This window comes from Eupeodes corollae, chromosome 1 (assembly GCF_945859685.1).
Source record: "Eupeodes corollae chromosome 1, idEupCoro1.1, whole genome shotgun sequence".
NCBI classification, from domain to species: domain Eukaryota; kingdom Metazoa; phylum Arthropoda; class Insecta; order Diptera; family Syrphidae; genus Eupeodes; species Eupeodes corollae.
In genome coordinates, this window is record NC_079147.1 from 178,413,388 (window position 1) to 178,430,511 (window position 17,124).

General features: G+C 33.1%; 1 protein-coding gene across 2 annotated transcripts in view; it reads right to left on the reverse strand.

Moving 5' to 3' along the window:
- The window catches only part of LOC129954197 (uncharacterized), a 339,004-nt gene that overhangs the window by 306,710 nt on the left and 15,170 nt on the right, over window positions 1-17,124 (reverse strand). Inside the window, exon 1 of one of the 2 annotated variants that reach the window (XM_056067940.1) lies at window positions 13,682-15,564. The exons of the other annotated variant lie outside the window; for it this stretch is intronic. The gene's annotated coding sequence lies outside the window, so the exon portion shown is untranslated. Of the gene's footprint in view, window positions 1-13,681; window positions 15,565-17,124 lie in introns of those variants that run through there. 2 annotated transcript variants of the gene reach the window in all.

The following is a 17,124-nucleotide window of genomic DNA, read 5'->3' on the forward strand; positions in this document are numbered from 1 at the left end:
CGTATATGTGCGTAGTAATTATTTTAAAAGGACCTGATAAAAGGCAAACAAAAAAATAATTAAAAAAATTAAAACAAAAAAACAATTTTTATTAAACAACGAAAATGAGGACACCATTGACCACTAATAAAATGTGACTTTAATGTTCGCGATTACATCACTCACGCTGCGTGTAGTGCATCGCTCTACGGCGCGCGCGGCGCGCTCCGTTGTTAAAACCGTCCTTTTCCTGCCCATGCTAGTTATTGTCTGGCACAGTGTTATACAATCCCCACAATATGAGAGTTTCATACTCATTTCGTAGTTAAAATGGAAATGAATACAATAACTTGCGATTGCGATATAAAATCTTTCTGTATTTGTAGGTATGTGTGTAAAGTTTATACATGTGTGTTTGGTTCGTAAATAATAATTATTAAAAAATAAGCATATCGAATTATTGTTTATATGCAACAGCAACAACCAAAATCGGAAAGGACTGCAAGGACTGGTGATGAGCTGATAGAGAAGTGAATCGTGAATTTGGATAATATTTAATGTGTAATTGAAAAAATTAACAAATACGAAACAAACAACAACAAAAAAAGAAGAAAAAAATAAAAAAAAAAACAATAAAAGAATTGAATTACTGATAACATCCCTGTTGATTGAAATAAGGACTATCAATGGCAACTTACCGCTACGAGTACAAATACGAACAAAGCGATACGAATACGATGCGACGCGACGCAACGTATGGCTGGATAATTTTTATTTCGATTTATTTTTTTAGTACATACATATTTTTTAATTAATTGATGTGTAGAGTGGTTTAAATTAAAATACACCAAATTAATAATAATCTTTTTATCTCTCTCATATTTTTTTTGTTATTGTGGTGTCAGAATTGATGCGAATTAACATTACTTTTCGCTTTAAATATGCACCAGAGACGAGAGTTTAATTTTTTGTTTTCGTAATTATTGTGTAATTTAAATTCAAAATGCTTTTTTATGTTTAAATTTCAGAAAACTTTGTTGATAATGAAAAAAGAAGACTATGCTAAACTGCACCAACTTTAGAGTCTTTACAACGCTTACAAAGTCTTCCATAATATGTGAAAGTCTTTAAAGTCTTTCGTCAACAGTCGATCAAATAATCACATTATATTTGAAAAAAAAAACAAGAACATTAAATCGACTAAACCATAGTGTCATCGTTTTCAAGGCCTCATGTGGCAGCATCTACAGAAACGAACTGTATAGAGCCATGTCAAGTTTTGAAATCGCTGCCAAACTCGTCCGTTTGTGCACAATTACCATGGTTTGAAATCTACCGAACCTTTTGATGATAAAAAAGGCTATAAACAAGGTGATACGCTGTCAGGTGCTTTCTTTAACATCGTCGTCAAAACAATCGACGTGCTGTAAATGGGGATCTTATGAGTATTAAGACAAAGGCGACAAAAATAGGTTAAGCGGTTAATGAGGTAGAACCTACGGTCAAAATGTCAACTATGAACATCGTATTCTACTTCTTCAAATGCAATCTCTACATCAAAGGCGTGTTAATAATGACTTAGTATTTTTTCATCAACTCATTAATGGTGAAATTGATGCACCTTATTTGCTATCTTGTTTACCGGGGCGGAACTCATCACCTGCGCACATTTGATTTTATACATATTGACTTCCATAGAACTAACTATGGCAAGAAGGAAGCTTTTAGTCGAATGAGCATTTTATATAACTTAAACTGTTCATCGATAGATTTAAAGTTTAATAAGGTGGGATTAAAATCATTGTTTAGAACCAGTGCTCCAGTATCGTAATTTTTTGTTCTGTAATAGTTAAATGCTAATTTTGTTATGTATTTTGTGCGTGTGTTAGGCTATATTTGTATTATTTTTTACTAACAACTAACACATGCACTTATGATGAGCCTCTGAACGTAGTTTGACGCTTGCTATAAGCTTACTACTTTCTGAAATTCTGAAGTCTAAAAACATCGATAGACATAACTCGTAACTTTGAGGTAGTTAAGGACTTTATCTACCTTGGCTCCTCTATGTGTGCAGCAAACAAAACACTAGCGCTGTGGTTAAACGAATAACGACTCTTGCTAACTCTAGGCTAAGAATACAATTCAGCAGTAAAGCCCTTTGCCAACCATATAAGACACTCATCATCCCCGTCCTGCGTACGGTGCAGAAGCATGGATTATTACAAAAGAGGATAATAGCACCTTGGATTGCAAAAAGAGTTTTTCGCGTGACAAGCTATACAATGACGGCGTCCAACAACTGAGATGGCTGGATTATGTGGATCACATGTAAACCAGTGATCAGGTTTTCGAATCCACCCCCAAATGACAGCCAATTATATGCCAAGTCGAGATGGCAAGAAACTAAATGTCAATACAGACAAAACTAAGGATCTTATAAGAATGTGGCAACGGCCTAGTCACTGATAAAGCTTCGGTTCCCATCGATTACCGAAATCAAGCATCAGTCAGCGTGGTTAGTAGAACGATGAAGGAACGTCTTGAATGCAGAGTAGTGTGAAATGTAATGTTATGTATAAGAATGTTTGGAATTTGAATTTATTCGATCAAACATTTTTTTTTTGAAATTTTGAAACTTTAGTATTTTTTATTTTTGAACTTGAACTTTGAACTTTGAACAATTTGTAAGCTTCTTTAGCTCTTGCAAATGCGATTACCAGAGAACTTGTGTCTTCTTTTTTGTTTTGTTGGCGCAAAACAAAGAGCGGATCCCTTTTCTCTAGAAGACATATGCATTTTGATTCAGCGAAATTCATTTTCGTACTAAATTTTAAACACCGCAATAAATTCTTAGAATTGGCTTAACTTCAATGTTCGTTACAGCATTTGATATTTTTTCAAGACATTTTTAGAACTTATGATTTTCAGAATACAATAATAGTTTATTCATGTTAAAAACAGATTGAATAATTCTGATGTACAGGGAACACCATTTGTTCAAAATTATAGGTAAAAAAAACGCTTCATACTCAAATTTTTTTTACGTTTTAACCATATTTAATTAATTTATAATTTAGGGGTGATTTTTTAAAAGCTATAAGAAAGTTTTTCAAAAACAAAAAAACTCAGAAAAATTCATAAAATCCTTATTTAAATCAATAGTACGGTCCATATAGTTTAATGTTTGACGATTATTTCATGCAAATGTTGACCTTGACTGCTCCCGAAATGGTCCATACACTTAGTCTAATTTTGGCATACTCTTTCCAAAATTTGGCCAGTATCTCACGAATAAATGCTTCAATGTTGTTTTCCAATACGTTAATTGTCTGTATAGACATGAGCCTTAACAGAGCCCTACAAAAAATATTCTGAAGGCGTTAAATCGCACGATCTAGGCGGCCAATTGACCGGTCCTGAACGTGAAATAAAATGTTTAATGAACTCGCCTTTCAATAAGAGATCGGAATTTAATGAGCTTATCATATTTTGCGTTGAAGTTCCACATCCGAAGAGGAGAGTTGTGAGTCTGGAAACGAATATGAATAGCTAAGAGCCCGTTCACACGATCCCGAATCGGCGGTTTTGCCGTATCGTCGATTTTACCGTACAAGCCAGTGCCAATATAATTTGAATGAGTATATTCATACGATACGGCATTTAACTTTATACGGTAAAATTACCGATTAGGTCAATTTTGTCCTTCGGTTTTGTCTCTGCAAATCGTTTTCGGTCGTACGGTGAAATATGATTCGCCTCATCGTGGTAATTTATTTATAGACACTGCGTTCAGACGATTCGATATTTTGACCGATAGTGCGTCATTTATCGTCTGGGCTTATGTCGAATAATATATTGCTAGTCGTAGTGGGTTGTCGGTGTAAAATTACCGTACCTTCTGAACACTCCAACCGAAAGACACCGAATCGAGAAAATATCCGATACGGTGAAAATATCGAATCGTGTGAACGGGCTCTAAGAGTGCTATCGTCAGCGAGAAAATGTATTGGATTAGAATTAGCAAACAGGAGATTATTTAAAAAAAAATAAAAAGAGGCGGAGTCAAAACGGAACCCTGGGGTACACCAGCATTTATTTAATGGGTTTCAGACTTGAATCCGTCCAAAACAACTTGCATTGAACGGTTCGAAATAAAATTTATAATCCAACGAAAAAGACATTCAATACCGTCAATACCAAAAGCACACATGTGCTGCACGTGCAATAATCTTACTTCCTCTAAAACGATCTAAAGATTTGTTCCACTGTTCTGTGAGATGAACCATGATATCACCAGTGGACGTATTCTTAAGCTGATAATTATTCAGCGTTTTCATGACCTTCGAACGAAGACACGTTAGTGGTATTGATCGATAATTTGTGGGGAAAAATGCTCGTCTTTTTGTAGTATTTGGGATTGGATGAACAATTACTATTTTCCAACTACTCGGAAAGAGCCCAGAAGAATAGGAAAGATGGAAAAGCTTACGCAGTGGTTTTGCTAGCGTAGAAGAACACCTCTTCGGAATAATGTTTATATTAACAATTTTCTCCCTTCCTACTATCAAACCATTTATAAATTATTCCTCCAAGACCAGCCTTGTATTATTTGCTTAAAAGTATTTCATGATCGACTAAGTCAAACGCCTTTGTTTTTTCAATTAGCAATGCTTTTGTTAATTGACTTTGAATCATTCCATTATATTGATCATAGTACACTTTCAGTAGATCTCCCTTATCCTAAACCAAATTGATCCTCCGAAAAATAGTTTGTTCTGCAAGAAATGAAAAATGATAAGTTTTTCAAAAATTTCATTAGTAGAGAAAGGCCATTTATTTACCGTAGCTTCAAAGTACAAAGATCTCATGGCCGATTGTGACGACTTGTTCTTGAAATACAATTTTGTTGCAAATTGTTTTGTTAACTGTTTGTAGATAATTTTAACAACATCAATAAGTTTGCTGAAGTGCGTAATGTTCTATTACAAATTGCCTACTTTTTGCTTGTCAAAAATGTAAATAGATGACAGTTACAATAATAACACTCTCCAACTACTAGGCTATTTGAAAAACAAAACAATTCAATTTGAGGTATATGATCCTATGAATTGATTTAACCTTAACCTATTAACTGATAGAAATTATACTTCCTTAAAATAAACAATGACATCCCATTAACTTCCACTATAAATATATTTTTTTGTTTGTACTTTGTAACTCGCAACCACCATTAGAGACACAGCACTGAGTTAGTGTGATAAATTCGTGCCCTTAATTTTGTTTATTTTTTTTATTATAATATTGCAACACTACCTCACAAACTATTAACAATTTATCCACTTCTTCTCCCATTAACCAGCACATGAACGTTTAAAATTTATTGACTGAATATGACGTGACTTTGTTCGTTGCTCGTAAATAATTGTTTTTTTGTTGTTGCTTTTTGTTGATGATGTTCAGCTCTATTGCACGAGACATTTCATTATTTATCGTCGTCTTGAAAGTTCAAACCAACGAAACGAGTCGTTTTGTTTACAATCTTGTAATCAAAACCAGAAACGGCAGCGAGAGCACAGCGAGCGAGCGAGCTATCGAAAGGACGAAGCGAGCGAGGGAAGGATTGTTCGTTTGCACGAATATATAAGTAACTTTGTTTGATGGTACCTTCCTTTACCACTTCCACTCCATCTTGAAAAGTATAAGCAAGAATTTTGAATGAAGAATAGAAAGGACCATCTAGTTGTTAAAAAAAAAATAGAGTAAGGTAAAAGTAGAAGTGATGCACAAGCTGCATCAGCAGCCCTATACCTCTCCAATTTCAGCTCCAACCTACCTTTGTATATTTCTTCAAAAACCCGGTGAACACCACGCCCGTTATTGTAATAACGGAATACTTAGATGGGTGGTAATTAGCTTTGAACAAAAGGCGACGACAGGAAGTGAAAAATTGTTGCTTTTCATTTAAACTAAACAGCAAAAACAATAGAGTGTTTGTTGGATCCTTAAGAATACAGATGAAGGAGCAAAAAGGATGTTTTTTTGTGAGTTTTTAGTTGTTGTTTTATTTGGCTGGCTTGACTTGGCTTCGCGTGACGTAGCTTCTCATTCTCCTTTTCAGCTGACACTTGACGTTATTTGTCGTCTTCAAGTTGCTGTTGCCGTCATAATGTTCATCATTCAACACTCAATGGCGACAAGGACGAGAACGAGGACGAAAACGACGACGATGATGGTGTACTGTATGCACAACAAACAACCATCATTGCCGGCGACAATAATTTTACATGTGTGTTGGGGTTGATATCTATAAGCAACCTCATATAAAGTTTTTTTTTATAGAGGGTGGTTTGTATATATCTTAAATGCAAAAGAAATAACATAAGCTCTGTTGCTTTTTTGTTGACTCATTAGGGAAAAGTCTTTTTTTATTCTAATGTTGATTATGAAAGGGAAATGAACTGACACATTTGAAGTGTCATTAGCGAGACAAGCTTGAGAACTCTGTTTTTGTTTTAACATATAAGGGGGTGTGAGATGTGAGGGTGTGATGACAAAAGAAACAAAGGCAAGTGCCTGCCTATTCATGTTTTCTTTTATTTTATATTTTCAAGGACATCGAGTATATTAATAATTTAACGTGTTGAATGTTTATTTTAAAAGCAAGTACTTATTTCTATAAATAATAAAAACCTGAATGAATAACAGTAAATTTAAGGTTAAGTACCTACTAAAAGTTTAAGCAGTTTAATGCTATGAAAATAATGAGACAAAATTAAGAAATGCTTTTAGCGAAATCAACACTCAAGAAATATCGAGGAAATGCGAGAAAACAATAAAAAATGATGGTTAGGGTTTTAAGTTCAGTTAAGTTTATTGAAACATAACAAATTATATGTGGTAAGTGCATTTCAATAATACAAAAATACGTACAATTTATTATAGATAATGATTGGCATTGATTTTTTGCAATTAAATAAGTGACTTCAGGTTAAGGATGATATTTCAAAAAAAATCATAAAGATAATTTATTTAAAATCAAGCTTCTTCTTTGATGTTAAACTTCTTTCATTCTGTTGTTGTCCTGAACTATAATCTAGCCTTTTAATTTTTCGCTTAAATGAAGTTGTTTTAAAAATAATTTTCTGAAAATGCAAAGAAGATAATACGCAGTTTTTAAAAAAAGTCTACGTTCGTTTTACAAACTAAAAAATCTGTTCTCGTTTAAACGATTTTAGTAACTATATTGGATTTCTAACATTGTCATTAGTTATGAGATGACATGGGTCTTCAATTGAGTTTATATCTAAAGTTTTGAAAAATTTTGAATGGAATTTAATTATTGTTTGGAATAATTCGTTTAATAGATAATTTTCAGTACTGATTTCGAACATTAATTAAAGTCTTATGTGCTCAAACTTAGATGTCATTTTCATGACATTTTATTTATATTTTTTTATTCAATGTGTTCCAAAAACTTGATGTAAGAGGCTTCATCTCTTACGATATGAAATATCACTGTACTTAATAATTACTTTGCTCAGAATAATCAAATTAAAGCTTATTTATTTTTCACTGTTTCCATGTAATCAAAATAATATTTTTCATTAGTAATAAAGAAGTTTTGTTCAAGTTAATACGTTTTGTTCCTTACTTTGATCAATAAAAGCCCTATAATAAATCAGAAGTGGGATAAAGTTCCTCATTTAATTGAATAGTGGTTGCATTTCTTACGATAAATTAAAGAAAATTTACTAAAAAAAAAAAATTGTTTGTCCTAAAATTTGATCCTAAAATTTTTCCAAACATGGATGCAAATGCAATGGCTCGTGTTTTGAGTTTTTTGGAAAACGCTTCTGTGCAAATCCTTAAAGAGAAGCTTGTCCAGATGAATTTAAGCACACATGGTACCAAGACTTCACTTAAGGCCCGTTTAAATGAAGCCATTGATTCGCTTGAACCTGAGCAGATTGAAAATCTGTACCCTACTGTTGCCAGGAAAGTGAGACAAGTTGTGATGACGCACATGAGGACGAGGATGACGCTGGGACGCTAGTCAAGAAAAAGGAAGAAATCGCTGCGTTGGAAAAACGTTTGGCTGAACTCTGCACTAACAGCTCTATTCGTGAGTTCAAGCACGTTAGTGCACATTCGTCACGTGATATCGAGGAGTCCTTACCATTATTTAGTGGCGACGATAATTACCCTATTGGTAAGTGGATTAAAAACGTCGAGGATGCTATGGTCACTTACCATCTGAGTGAGTCAGAGGCTTTTATTTATTTCAAATACTTCTTAAAGGTACGGCCAAGTTATTTTTGCGGTCAAGAACGTTTCGATCATGGAAAGATCTGAGAGCCGCTCTGATGTCCGAGTTTCACTACCATACAACCGCATAACACATTGCGAAATCGAAAAAAACGTAGAGATGAAAATTATCAAAAATACGTTTTATCCATGCAGAAGATAGCATCTTCCGCAGAGATTGATGAACAGGATGTGATTGCCTATATAATCAAGGGGATCCCTGATTCAATATTTAATAAGCAAATGATGCTTACTGCAAATACCATCGCTGATCTCAAGAACATTCTCCGCAAGTATGAAAAAATGAAATCCGAGTTGCAACCTACGAGTTCTGGTTACAACAGATCTGTACAACCTTCGATAAGTGTGCCACGTGTTGATGCTAAGGTCAGGTGCTTTAACTGTGACGAAGAGGGTCACATATCAAGTAAGTGTCCCAAAGCTTGCCGAGAAAAAGGTTCGTGTTTCCGATGCGGACAAAAGGGACATATTATCACCAATTGTCCACAATAGTCTTCAGTTCTCGTCGTCAAGAGAGGAAAATGTATGAAATTAAATCTGCGTATGGAGTATGAAATTAAATCTGCGAATCGGGAAGCTTAAAGTTTTAGAGCTCGGATGAACATCATGACCGTTATAGATACTGGCAGTCCTATAAGTTTCTCTTACGCTTTTCTGTTGGAACTTTCTTAAATGTTGCAGAGTTCTAAAAAAAAACGCCGAAAATCTATACACGGAGTGTGATTGATTAAAGCCGGATTCAATAATTTCTGTCGGGGATAACGGGGACCCAAAGTTTTAATGCCCAATCCGAATAGATAATTTTAGAAAGAACTTTTCAAGACAAGAATAACATTTGGAAGATTTGTCAATTCCTCGAAAGAGGTAGTACTCATAAAAAAAATACTTTACGTTGGATAATCAGAGATTGAAACCAAGGCCTCTGGCATGACAATCTTACTCACCATAAATTACACCTCAGGTATTTTTACAATTTCTGAAAGCATTTTCATTGATTTTTTTTTATTAACTGAAAACTTTCATTTCAAACGATATAATCGACGAGTAATGTATTTGAAAACACAATTTTAACAAAAAAAAAATGTTGAAATTATTATCATATTTAATGACAGCCAACTCTTTATTTTTGTGTCTTTCTAACTATTAAATAAGTAAAATAAATTATTTTGAAATTGACCGCTTCCATATGGTATAACTTTTAATACAACGTCAGTCAGAATAATAACAGAAAACTTCCTTAGCTGCAATAAGTTTCAAATAGCTTGCATACAAAAATTTAAAAACAAAATTAAACTAATACCTAATTATATCTTCAAAGTTTTTTATTAAATAATTTTAATAATGAACTTATCTGATTTTCATAGATATTTCTATTTTGGAAAAGGAATAAGGTTAGAAACTTAATACAGCTTGTGTAAAAATTTATTATAATTTTCCATATCAAAGAAGATTCTTATATAATTTTAAAAATTGCTTTTGATAAAAGAATCTAAATACAAAATAATTGTATTAAAAAATGTTATTTCTTTTTTTCAAAAGCTTATTTTTTAAGATAGTTTTCGTCAAAAACAATATTTAAGAGTTTTAGGTGATAACTTCTTACAGCTTGAAAAAAAAATACTGAAAATACTGTAATACAAAATATATTTGAAGTATTTTTTCTGCTAGTTCTTAAGATATAAAGAACGAAAGATGGTACTTGGAACCTGCAGGAAAGAAATAAGGAAGTACACGCAACTCTCAAAATCATAGACTTTAATTTAAGGACTTTGATACGTCAGGAAATTGAACAGATTTTTAAATAATCGGGTTTTCTAATAGGGACACGACAACCATGAATTCAATTCACTTTCACTAATCATCAACCTGTGATTTTCAATTTATTCAATAAACTCAACATTTTCATAATGGTAAAGTACAAAAAAGAACAATGACTGAAAATATAAAACTTGTCTACCAAAATTTGGAGTTGGTGAATGCAACTTTAAGAGCGGTAAAATTTGAACTAACATACATATTCGTTTTGTGATATTGCTGGTTGATGGTTGCTCGAAGAGTCAAAATTATCGGTGCCGTTCAGGCATCCGTAGCCAACGGTTGAAATCACCGACCGACATTCTCAAAAAATAATAATGATTTTAAATATTCCCTTACATAACCTTTATATTTCCTTAAGAAAAGCATTAAATCTTTTGAGTTTAATCAATTAAGTTTATAAACCTTAGCTTCTTAGTGGTTTTTCCAGTGAAACCAATCATTTTATGATATTGTTTCGATATTTTCTTATCAGTGTCATAACGAAATCAAGTGTATTTTTCTGATTTTTAATTGAGACCACCGAAAAACAACAAAATAAGTGTAATGTTTTTCTATCATCCATTTTTGTACTTTATAACAATAAGTGTTTCATTATTTAAAGGAGGAGAATTCAAAAATAAAGCAAATAATAGTATTCAATAAAATATAACACTCAAAAATCTTTAAAAAAAAATACAATAGTTGCTGTGTTTCTAACATTTATTAACATTTTTCAAAAAATGTTTGCAACTGGCTATTCAAAAACTTACCTAGCACGTGTGGTTTTTAAGATATAAATTTATGAAGTAGATTTTTTGCCTTTTATTCAGTATTAATTTTCAAAATCAATAGTTGAAGGTCTCTGTTGGTTCTACAAAAATCTAAAATGAACTCTGAGGCATCTATGCAAAACTATTTTCAATAGAAATTCAAAAGTAATGCAACAGTAATTTCTTGTTCGTCTGTGGCTTATCTATACAATTAAGGACATTGACACCTTGGAAGAAAATATTCGGTTTGTTATTCCTGACATACGGCCCCAATTGCTGTTGTCGAAAATATTGCACGATCATTTTGCAAAACATACGTTTTTCCCTACTAAAGACCTTTCAAGAATTGGCAGCCACTTGTCCAAAATTACTGTAAACAAAAAAACATTTTTGGAAACCCTAATCTTTATAATAAGCTAAATTCTTGGCCATTAATTTTAATTTGATGAAAACAAAAGTCTAAAAAACACTCATTATGAGAAGATATTTAGAAAAAAAAAATACAAACAAACTATCTACATAGTTTTTGAATAAGAACAATCCATTATTTTAAATCGTAACACCGGTACTTCTAGGAATGTCCATCAGTTTTCCTGGAGCCCAATTTCGGACATACTGTTAAGTACAGAGATTGTTCTTTAGCCGCACTACGCGAATGTGGAATGCTTTGCCAGACTTAATATTTCCCACTCAATACAACGTGCACACACTTAAATCCGACGTGCATCGGCTTCCCAATTCCGATCGTATCCTCATTTCCTTATTGTTCGCACTCTGTTTAATCATTATAATGGTGTTCATTACCCCTTTAAATCTGGTATAGTTTTTCTGTATTTAATTTATTTTGTAGTCAAAACCATCTGAAAAGACGTAAACATTTTATTGATCGTACAACTACAAAAATGTCGAAACTTAACCAAATTGCATCAGTTTGTTTGAACTTTCGAATGAAACTTAAAGAAACAACACATTTTTAAAAATATTCACCATTGTTAAAATCCTTTAATACAAGATAATTGTTCGTTCATAATTCTTTAAATAAGATCCGACGTTCATGGCTATCCCATGAACATTAATGCATTTCATAGATAACTTTCTAAAAGCTGTGAGAAAAAACTAGATGGAACGCCATTTTACTCCAAAACACTTTTATTTCAAAGCCTTATAGTTCAGGCAGATTGAAGACACGCAACATTTCTTTGCAATATGCCAAGTGTTGAACACCATAAGAATACAAGTCTTTAAAAAACCTATGCTTCAATGGGACGAACTTATTTAAATACTAAACTGGAACATTCTACATCCTTATATAAAAAGTGCTTTTTCTGTAATCACGTGAGTTAACCCAGGTTTACCTTTGACCCTTATTGCATTTTTTAACTACCATTCGGATAGTGAACGAAAACAATACAAATCATTCAGTAACATCCAACCAAGTGTGCACCCAACTTCATTACTAAATTCTTACATACATAAACCTATTTATATAAACACATCATTCTACGAATAATTGAAAAAAGTTAAAGCTTTCTGAAGTACCATCAACAACAGCTAGCTCTGCATAAATTATATCAAAGGGTTTTCCACTCACAGATAAAAGGTAGATATATGTCAACCATTAACGATGAACTTCAACCCAATTGCACCCCCATTCAAATCATAATTTGCAATAATCTGTCATCACTGTCAAATAAATAATAAACAAAATAAAAAAAAAACAAAATTGGCCCTTGATGTAATCCCTGTGGAACTTCATACAATCAAATTAAAAATTCAAATAAAATAAAGTCAGAACAAAAACTCATAGTTCAATGCTCAACTCGTGCATAAGTACAACACAGAAAATGTATATAGTAAACCAAAAGTGTGGTTATTTATTAACCAACTAGAGAGGATATCCATTAATCATAATTTATTTATACCTACATAGATATAGTTTATAATTGTATATTTATATATGTTCTACCACTGATTATGTATTTATTATTGCATTTGATTGCACTGATATGTTTTAAAATCGTACCACTAGTAGATACTACTACTTGTAAGTTATTATATTGTGACTAATTATAATTATTGATTCCATGGTTTCAATTAATTCAATAATAATATTCGATTCCAGCGCCATCTCCATCTCTATCGCCACCGTCATCGTCGTATTTGGTTCGCAATACCATAGGTAGCTAGATCCAGCAGTTTGCGGTTGCAATAATTGTTTTCTTCAACCACACAAATGTACACACACACACATTCATATATATATAAACATACCTGCAAATAATATAGATTTTGGTATGCAATTCAAATTGGAAATTTTACCTCAATCACTCATATGAATTTCATAAAATAATGCATCGATCCGTCATGATAATTATTATTTATCTATATTTGACGCAGACGACTGTGGTGATGGCGGCGCGGCGCGGCGCTGCGGTGTGAAGATGGCGGTGAAAAGAGGGCAAAAAAGGGGGCTGAAATATCCCGCAATATTAACCACAATAAGGTTAATTCGTTTTGTCTCACTGTTTCGAAAACCAAAACCGCTTAAACAGCTCATTCGCTTCCATTAACCCCATCACAAGACAATTTAATTAAACACAAGACAAGATGAAAAAAAATCCTTCTAAAAAGGATTCTATGTTAATTTAGGTAAGAAAAAGAAAAAAAAATGAGGATGTTGCTCTCGTCATGCTTTAAAAACCACCCTTCCACCCTCCGCTCCGGGGTATACTTGAAAACGTCTCTGTGACACAATTTTGTTTTTCTTAAGGGACAAAAAATAAAAACATTGGCAATGGCAAACTTACCCTCTCTCATTAAAAAGTACTCAGGACTTTTTTTCTTCCTCCTCTTCTTGTTTTATTTCGCACCAGGACTCTCAAGCTCAAACTCCTTCTACTTGCTGATGTTGATGATGTGTGTCCTTACAGACAACGTGGAGCCATATCGACATACACGACTATAGTTCGCATGCATCTATACGTACACAGGGACGAGTAAATTTATAATGCGTAGGTAGGTAGATAGGGATACCCAACCCACTTCAAAGTATAACTTACCGTGTGAAAAATATTCAAACCGAATCAACTTCATACGACGCAACGATCGACGTGACTCACGGAAAACGAACAAAGTGTATTTCACAATTAAATCCTCACCAAATGCTTTTCACGGTGAAAAATATACGAACATTTATCTCAGCGAAAAAAAGCACGAATTCGACACAAAATTAAAAACAAAAGTGAATAAAACACAAAACACGGGACATTGGCACAACATTTATCTTGTCGAACACTGTTGGCCGCATCGTCGATGATGATGGCGTTGTTGGCGTTGATATGTAACAAAATCCAAATTAAATGAATTTAAATACATTTTTAATTAATTTATTTAACAAGGCAGAAATTCACGGATTCGCCTACGATTCTGTGCTCGTTCGTTCGTTCGGGGTCGTGGTTAGGGTCGGGGTCTGCGCTCGTGCTCTGGATGCTCTGAAACACTTACATACGTAGGTATTCCCATGTATGAAGGTAGACTTTTAAAATGTTTTACGCGGGTTTCTTGCCCTCTGTCTCGTCACCAATTAAAATTAAACATCACACTATTTGGACGTTCGTTGTCCTGATGATGGTGGTGGTGAGAATTTCAGGCTTTAATTGGATGCCTCTTCGTCGCGTAAAATCGAAGAATTACTCGCAATTCCTTCGACCCGGCTTTTTTTCTCGTGTTTTCTGATTTTTGATTTTATTTCGAAAAATCACACTCGATGAATTCAAAAGTGTCCTTCGATGTCCTTCTACACCACGCCAAAAGGGCTAAAGATCCCCCCGCTGCTGATGAGGGGAAGAAGAGGACTAGACCGGTCGTCAATTAATGGATAAAATGAACGACGGTTTCACTGATAACTACAATAATACTTATCATTATCATCATCAAACTCAAGATCCACAACAACAAAAACAGCAACAAAACAGAGGCATTATGTTGGTTTTTATTTTTCGTCCTCGAACGAACAATTAAACAAATACACACACACAGCAAATTTGACCTAATTTATTTTTTGTCAAAAATTAACCCTTTTATGTTTTGTTTTAAGGACGACTTTCGTATTTATTACAATTTTAGAGGAAAAACCACAAAACCACAGAAAATAATTCTTTTTACCAACGCAGATTTAAACATCAACAAAAACAGAAATACAACTGGAAAACTTTCGAGATTCGAGATTCTATACACAAAAATCGTATTACAAAAATTTCAGTTAAGCCGATAGATGGCGGTAAGCGCGTGTTTGCCGATTGTAAACCAACCCGTATCGCGTTATCAAAAGAACTGATTTTCTACCCAATCGACATAGAGTTGGTGTGAATTTTGCTTGCTATTACGGCACGACGAATGACAGCGGCGTTGCTCGGTGCTCGGTCGCCTTGATGGTGTGGACCGGAATTTTGTTTTTGTTTTTTTTTTTGTGTGCCGTTTTTATTTTGTTGTTGGTCTTGTTCAACGATATCTATCCCTTTATGGGGAGTATAGTTTTGGGGTTGTGCAAGGTTATTGCGAGAGCAAGAGCATAGAAGATGTGAACGCTGATGATGTTGATGTTCAGTTCTGCTCAACGTACTCTTGACTCTGGTGGTTTTTTCTCTTTGTTGAGTTTGCGTAGTAAAATGTTTGAGATTGATATTTCTCTTTAAGGACATTTGAGTGAAATAAAATTTGTATGAAATCGGGTGTTCTCAAGACTCATTTTCCAGTAATGCACGCCACTGGTAGCTTTCGAAAAAGCTATGTGGCAAAAGTCTCCACTTTATACAGCAGAATCAGAGGGTTGAGGATTTGTTTTTGTTTTGAAATTTGTGTCATTTCTATGGGATGAGGGTGAAGTGGGTGGATGTATAATGGTAATGAAAAATTGACTATATGGTAGTTAGGTAAGAGATTTTAAGATTTTTTCTATCTTGGTGATATGATGCGATGATGGGGTTTTTAATTGAATGTTGAAGAGTTTCTTAGGGTAAGTTTTCTTTTTGACTAGAGATAGAACTGAAAATCAATTATAGCCGTTCATGTGGTTTAAAGTAATATATTAAAAAAATTCTTTGGACTAGGATAGTAGGTAGGTAAAAATGTGAAGGGAGCCACTTTAGATTATCGAAGCTATACTTAATAGTTTTGAATTCAAAGAATGCATACAAAAATGTTTTTAAATTTGGAAGTATCAGTTTCAATATTAATAAATTTTTCGTTGCAGATAAAATAATACATGGAAAAATTAGATGATTAGTAATTGGGGAATGCTCTGTTTAGAGATGAGAAAACTTTAGCTAATTTTTAATTTTTATCGGCAGTGTGTATTGCGTTCTGTTTAAATCATTTAAATTTCTATTATCTCCTCTTATTTGTTTACCATATCGAAAAAACTAACCTTCACTATGTAAACAGAACTTTTCTTAAGACTTTAGAAAAGATTTACACTAATTTTTAATGAATTCTAATTTTTTTTATTTTAAACCTCAAAAGTCCTAATTGTATGTACTATTTAAAATCGAGAATTTGACCAAAACTGAAATCTAAAGCGATCTATTGTGAAATTACGATAAAGAAATAAATGTGTAATTAATTATTAACCATGAATAAAATCACTTATTATCATATTTTGTTTGCCTGAGAATTCAGAGTAGTAGGTACCATAGAATAAGGCTTTACCAAAATGTTATAATAGTTCTAGTTAATTTATTGAAATTTTAAATCTATATTTGAAATTAGAAGTAGTAAGCTTACCTCAAGAATTGTATTTCTTTTAAACAATTCTTAAACCAAACCTGTATCCTAACAAAATTTAATAATAGTAAAATATATGTATAACTAAAAAAACACCTTAATTCTTATATTAATATACAAAAACTTTGTTAAAAAACGAAATAGGAAACATAAACCAAAAGTCAATTTTACATGAAAATTACAAAAGAGTGTATAAGCCAGAGTCCGCATGTGTAATTTTTTAAGAGCTTGTTGAAATTCTGAAGTGGAGTTGACTACTGTTTTTTTTATAGATGAGAGCCAAGATCGACAAAATAGATCTACATATGTAAGGTAAAAGTCCCAAGTAATATCAATTTTGCAAGGAATGCTAATATTCTGCCGCAATATTTGTATTTAGAATTACCAGACGGTTCCTCCATTCTCCATCTATGCGTACGGGACCAAATTCACCCGGAGAATTTTTGAATTCTCGAAGCATATTACGACG